Raw genomic sequence first — 6963 nt, 5'->3', positions numbered from 1 at the left:
TCATAGAATTACAAGCTTAGACTCTTGAAGCAAATTCACCAAAATAATATTCTAAAAATAATTAAAATTGTGCTATATAATGAAGGAACTAGAAAATTAACTTGCCATTCACAAGATTTTCAACGTATTTTCCAAAACTTTTCAACATATTTTTTCAAAAATTTTGAACGTATTTTTAAAAGAGAATTGAAATCGTACCTACAATTAAATGGGATTAGAAGGGAACTATTTTTTTTTCAAAATTCTCAGTCAAATTCCCTGACTCGCAGAAAAAGCAATCAAATGTAGAAAATACAACTCGAAGAAACTTGCAAAATATTTTTAAATGTTCAAATCTCAAAATGTTTCTCTTACTCTTACGAGATATACTTAAGAAAAGACATACTGACTGAAATAAAAGGAACTGAATGTTTTCACTTCTCAATATCGTTATTTTGACAACTCGGACATTTTGTATGGGTACTGCAATGGTTTCTATATATTTAATAATATATAATTTATATTCCGAACAATGTACAGTCGTTTTATTCTTATTTCCACCCCGCCGCATGGGTTATGGAGGGTTAAATTTTAAAAAGAAGAAAATTCCAGAACCCTCTTGTCCAATGTATTTTGCATTATTTGATGTTCATGTAAATATTTTAATAGAATATTAACTGTTATTAATTTTAATACAGCACATCATTTCACTAGTTGTTATCATGTTATTGAAAGCGTTCCATTTTGAGCCCTGCCCAAAACACTGAAAACTCTGTGCGCAATTAGAAAGAGCGAATTTAGCATGCAACGAAACCTAGACTTCTTGCCTTAGGCGATTACATGAAAATCCTTTCACTTTAGCATCCAGAGAAGACACAATAAAAATGGAAACAGGGTTACCAAATTTAGCTCTTCCCCCCATTGCAAATTTTCAAGTTAAAAATTCAAGTGTCATAAGGTAAAAAAGTAAGTTACAACTACTTTTAAAAGTAACTGTTATTTGTAACTAGCTACTTCCAAACACTGCACTTGTTTTAATTGAGGAAAGAGGGTCAAGATGGTCTAAACTCACATTAGAGAACTAAAAAAAAAATGACTGATGCTTTCTTTTATACGTATCACTTGGTTATGAAGAAAAATTGGAAGATTTTTTTGTGCTGGTTAAATGGATGTCGACTTAAAGATTCCCCATATCAACAAGTGCAGCACACAATGACCCACAAGCAGGGACAGTGACAGGGGTGCCCACCCAATCAAATTAAATAAATATATAGAATTAGGGAAATGTAAATTGTTCTGTAAGTATAGGCTGGTCCTCACTCCGATGTATATTTTACTTGTGAATATTATATATACTAGAAAGTTCACAAGTTCCTTTTATTTCAGTCGGTATGTCTTTTCTTACGTATATCTCCGCATAAATCTCGGCCTGGGTATGATCAAAGTAATAAACAAATAAAAACATCTTGTTTGCCTTAATCGCAATGATGAGTATGAATGATGATGATGAAAGTGATGAAGGGACACTCACAAAAACACCCATGCTCAGACCGGGATTCAAACCCGAGACCCCTGGCATCATAACGCACTCCGATAACCACTCCGTGGGTAATTTGATGTGTCACTTTCTTTATTCTATCACAGTTTTCTTTTTACATAACTGTCATCTTCAAATAATGCAATGTTTCTAAAATTACAATTTTTTATTTCTTCTACTCCCTCTGTCCCATAATTATTGTCCGGTACATTTTTGTTTGTTGTGTCATAATAATTGTCCGATATTCAAACTGTGACATTGGTGTATACAGACAAAGAACATGAAACACGGGAATGAGTCATACAACTTTATTCCTCAAGGATCAGTACAAATTGTGCTTTCCATCTGCCTCTTCGTCTGTCATTCCTGTACTACCATTTTGGCATACAGGACTATAATTATGGGAGGGAGGGAGTAATTAATAACGAGTAATCACAATGACTACCATACCAAGGTGACCAAATTTTAACGTAACAGTTTTGTAGGTTTGGAAAAAATTACAGAATTACTGAACTGATATTATTAGTGGATAGCACTATTTGCAAGTTCTCCTCCAACATATAAATTTTCACTATCAGTTATGCAGTTCTTATGATTAACTTGCATGAATTTCAAAGATCATGAGGGAAGGGGTGGAAAGAAACCTTGACTCGAGGGTATCAGAGACCTATAATGAGGCAGCCAAATTAAATAAAATAAATAAACAGGATAATAAACCAGGAGTGATTTTTTTTTATTATTATGATTGGTCCATGGACGTCTGCAGCATTTTTTCCAGAGAGGAGGCAAACGATACATATTCCTCCCATAATAGTGCTGCTCCCTCAAAAAAACACTTATTAAAGTTGAAGCTATGATGTACCTGCAGCACCCTTCCAATAATTAACATAAATTACTGTGAATGAAATGAAATATATGTGGGCAATGTATACGTTTATGGTAAGGTCCATTATACAGTGGGCGTGCCCCGTGCACCCCCTTCTTCCGGACACCCATGGATTGGCCTGAGATTTAAACTACTTCTTTCACGTACCGACAAAAATATTTGAGATTTAGATAAAACCACATTCTTGTTCACCGAGTTATCTGTTTTGATAAAAAATGAAGCATTGTGGAGTTGAAATTACTACTTCAACTTTCTAAGTGCTATGAACTATTGATACTCTATTTGTGGAAAGTAATCAAGGCTGATTTGACTCATTGTTATATTTCAAGTCAATTTTATGCTAGTTTTGACCAATGGTGACGGTAAGGTTGAATGGTAATTATATGATCGTCATGAAGGGTCGAACACAAACACGCAATGAGACACAAAACACCAAGCGGATTATCTTGACTGCGGTTACAGGCGCCAGAGACTAATTTGCCTACAAAAATACAGTTTCCAGGGTGTACTATTCAGGAGGGAGATTGACATTGAGTGTGTTCGAAATGGTCACATTACAGCCCAAATGATCTGTAAAAAAGATACGAATTACTGGATACGATGATTCGATTTGATGAATTCTTTGTGTCCAAATCGCTTTCTACACAAGGTAAGAGGGAAATCTCGAGTGAGAGGGGGGGGGGGATAAGTGTTAGTCAAACTCACCTAATGCCTTATGTTTGTACTGTCCACCCTAATTTATCAATAGACGGTGTTAAAGGCGGAGCTACTGCGGAGCATGCACACTCGTCTGGTCCCCCTCGAACATCCGGTTACGCTTACGGTGCTATGGACGTTATATGAAAGGGCAAAGTGGAGATTATTTTACAAGGAAATAGGGTGTCTGTGTAGCATATGGTTACGCAGTTCGATCGGGAACAAATTTATTGAGTGAAGTATCACTTCGTAGGTTTCCGAAGAACGTAGAGACACGAAACCTGCTGATGCAAGCAGAACGAAGATAGGATTGGTACCCGGAAAGGATTTGTACGACTTGCATTTTGTTACAAGCATGTTGATCGTTTATCTGCGTATTGTGTTGTGGTGAAAAGCACGCCTCTTAGTGAGGTTTCAAACCGAAGCGACACGCGACAACAGTGGTTCGTACCGAAGTGACAAGCGACACAGGCCCATTTAGTCTATAAATAAGCATTTCCCGCTCATGGGAAATCAAGTCTCAGGGGGCACGCCATTGGGAATCTGAACGACACGTGCAGCTTGTCGTGTCGCTTCGGTTCGAAAAAATTCATTGATCACTGAGGATTCACTTTTAAGTGACACGGAGATTACACACCGAAGCGACAAGCAACAGCCCCTTTACTCTAAATAGTGTTGCTCACGGGACGGGATATGTCCCGTCTCGTCTCGTTTTCGAGACGGGACGGGATGGCTTCTGAAAAGTCTCGTCTCGTCTCGTCTCGTCTCGAATGTCTCGAAAAAAAGAAAAGCAAAATATTTAATCAGTTGCAAATACTTGTTTGCTTGGAATAAAGTATTTCAATTAGAAACGTTGATAAGCGTGTATTAAGTCAAAATAAGACTATTCTAGAGAGATTAATGAATGAATACCTAAACTTATTTTCTATACTCTTTAGAAACACAGCGTTACTCCCCATTTTTTTCAATTTCTTCCAGGTTAATAATTTTCTGTTACGATAGTACTCCAGATACTAATACAATTCTGAATAACATCAAGAAAAGAGAAGGCAGAGAAGGTGGAAGGAGGGAACAGAACATCGTGGAGTGTCTGAGTCCGAGATGTATCTTGTAAAAATAGTCTCAGCTTTATAGGTTGGAAAGATAAACGGACCGACGGATAGGGTTTATTATTATTATTATTTAATTTTTACATCAAAGGGTGTACAGAAGTGAATGTTATTAGGAAGTAGGAAAAACATTGTATGAAACGTGGCAGTACAAATTAATAAGGAGTTGTTGGGAAAGTTATTTAGGGAGTTCAAGATACAGCAAGACTAAGAGAAGGTGATAATTAGCGACAAATAATCTTGCATTATCCCACTCCGAGCAGCTGAGAGCTAAAGAGGACGAGAAAATACGGGAAATATGGAAAGAACTAATTTGATGATTTTAGTGTTTACAGGAAACCATGACAAGATTTTACCACATGATTATTTGCATGGGTTGCAAAATTTTTAGAATGTTATGGAAATTTCGGAAATGTCTTTGATGAGAAAATTCTTGTTGTTTCCCTCAGACAGTGGCGTAGCGGTCGCCCCCGCAATGCGGGGGGCGGGCGCCGAGGTGTAGGGGCCCAGCAATATGCTCCTGAAATTTTATATAATCGCAGAAGTTCCACAGATAGTGTCGCTTCTAAAAAAAAATGTCAATTTACGAAACAGAATCTGGTTCCCAGTAACATATCATATGACGACGTCTGCGATACTAAGCAGTGGCATATTGTCTCAGCCAGAGGGGCCCGGGTAACTTGTCATATGGGTCCCATCCGAAATGCAGAATTAACTTACTTGCTTCGGAGATAGCAATCGAAAGGAAAATATCCCTCATCTCGTACTTTTGTAGCTACACAGTTTGTCGTAAACGTAGTGCATATGCTAATTATCTACAGTTATGAATCCAGTAGAAGGATTTAGTTGTTCAACCAGTCGATTCCTTAATGATACACTATAAACATCAAACTTGGTAATTCATGACCTTTAATTGCTAATATTAGTATTACACGTGATATTTAAAATGTAACTTCACACTAAATATTTTCAAAGGGGCCCCAAACCTTTTCATATTGAAATAAGAGCTGAAATGAATTTCCTACATTGTCTACACCTGTTACGTTTTACTTCAAGGGGCCCCAAAAACTCAGAGCCGAGGAGCAATTATCCCATTGTTCTAAGAGCCCTTTTATATCCCCTCCTCTGCTAGGCAAGGTACAACAGTGTATGAGTTGAATGTCACCATTATTATATGTACTTTTGTAAGTTCATTTTTCATACATATTGATATTTTGTTGGACATTTCTGTCGAACCAGTCCTTTTTTTCCAATGTGTTACGATTTTTTGATCTCCAGTGTTCGAAGTGAAAATTCATAGCTGCGAATTTCGTTGTTCGAGTTTGGGGTTAGAAGGAAGGATCCTTGCATGGAACAACTTGAAGACAATTCAGTAGGTTGAGGAGGATGCTTATGCAAATTCAAGCACTGATGATCTATTAAAAAAATGGTTCTTGTTTCTTGAAAAAATCTTTGAGAAATATATGATCAATGGTCCATTGAAAAGAAATTGCAGTGTTAAAATTATGAATAATGATATTGAGGTCCATTAGCCTGTGGCAACCTTTTCTTTTGGGGAGGGGATGACATTTTCCAAGCGGCATTTCATTGAGTGACAAATTTTGAGTGTCCCATTGCAGCTTTATTATCTTTCTCTCAAGACTGGAGTCCGCGGCTAATTCTTCGTAGTAGATTGCAATTGACCTTGTGATGTTAGGTTACCACCGACAATCTAGAGGTCCGGTTTAACTCCCATAACTGAAGTGATAAGTTTGTTTGAGTATATTACTCACTATTACTATTAGAAGGCTAATGTGAGCGGCACTTACGTTGAATCTTGGCCTGACGCAGTCAGGTGATGGCTTTGGGGTTGACGGCGTATCCACCTCAAAGTCCAAAATTCCTCCACCCCCCCCCCCCCCGAAACAGTATGTTTTTTAATATCTGTGTATTATATGTATCCTCATTGAAAACAATTTTCAAGCAAAAAATACAAAGGATCACGAACAAAATATTTGGTAGCGGGAAGCTTTCCCTTCCTCCACAAAAGATGCTGCGTTGAAGTAGCTAAGAGAAAATATTTCCAGATTCTTCTTCCAGTTATTTATCAGATTCAGACCATCCTGATTTAGTTTATTGTAGCTATTCTTTTTATTCTTTCAAGTTTTTGAGCAAAATACATGTAGTATCTACTGTCTACTCGTTACTAAACAAATTTCACAAAGTAGTTTTATCGAACTTCAGAAGTAAACTGACAGCAATGTCAGGGGGACGGGAGCTCTGCCTGGTTACGGTCAGGGCGTATTTCGAGACTAATTTTCGCCGCTTCCCACTGACAGAGGTTTTGCTTTGGACAATGGACACCGTTGCTTCAGGGTGTAAATATCGGGGCGAGGTTGATCTGCAGTGGCGGGTAAGTGCTATAAATCCAGGCCAGGAATGATGGTTGATGCAAGGGATGGGCAATAAAAATTCCGTATTTTGCTTTGCTTGCCGACAGGAAGTTTTGCAGGGACAATAATACGAGGGACACGGATTATTTTCAGTTGCTAGGAAAAGCTGAGAAAACGCCAGACTTTGAATGAAAGAGGGACAGTGAACATAAGTCCTTTGTATTATTTGCGGAGACACAAGCTTCCATTTCGAAGCTGAGGCTATCGGCAGCGAAGTTATTAGAGGGTTGGAAGCAGTGACGACGCCAGAGGGGGCAGGGGGCGCCCCAAGTCAGATACTTCGCCCCCTCCGTCCCTCAACTGAAGTAAATTAAATATCGAATA

This window comes from Lepisma saccharinum, chromosome 7 (genome assembly GCF_977018435.1).
Source record: "Lepisma saccharinum chromosome 7, izLepSacc3.1, whole genome shotgun sequence".
Classification (NCBI taxonomy): domain Eukaryota; kingdom Metazoa; phylum Arthropoda; class Insecta; order Zygentoma; family Lepismatidae; genus Lepisma; species Lepisma saccharinum.
Note: the sequence above shows the minus strand (reverse complement) of the source record.